Consider the following 293-nt stretch of genomic DNA (forward strand, 5'->3'; position numbering starts at 1 on the left):
TGTTATTGCTTTGTTTCAATATCTGGTATGATTGCTTGAGGGACCTGAGGTTTTTAATCATGGGGGGTTGTTTTAATCTTTAGAAGTGGTTGGTTATGTAAAATATTATTATTATTATTTTTTGAGACGATTTTGCTGTGTCACCCAGGCTGGAGTGCAGTGGCTTGATCACAGCTCACTGCAGCCTCAACCTCCTGGGCTTCAAGCAATCCTCCTGCCGCAGCCTCCCAAGTAGCTGGGATCACAGATGTGTGCCACCACGCCTGGCCAATGTTAAAAAATCCTTTAACTTT

Source organism: Gorilla gorilla, chromosome 18 (genome assembly GCF_029281585.2).
Source record: "Gorilla gorilla gorilla isolate KB3781 chromosome 18, NHGRI_mGorGor1-v2.1_pri, whole genome shotgun sequence".
Taxonomy (NCBI): Eukaryota; Metazoa; Chordata; class Mammalia; order Primates; family Hominidae; genus Gorilla; species Gorilla gorilla.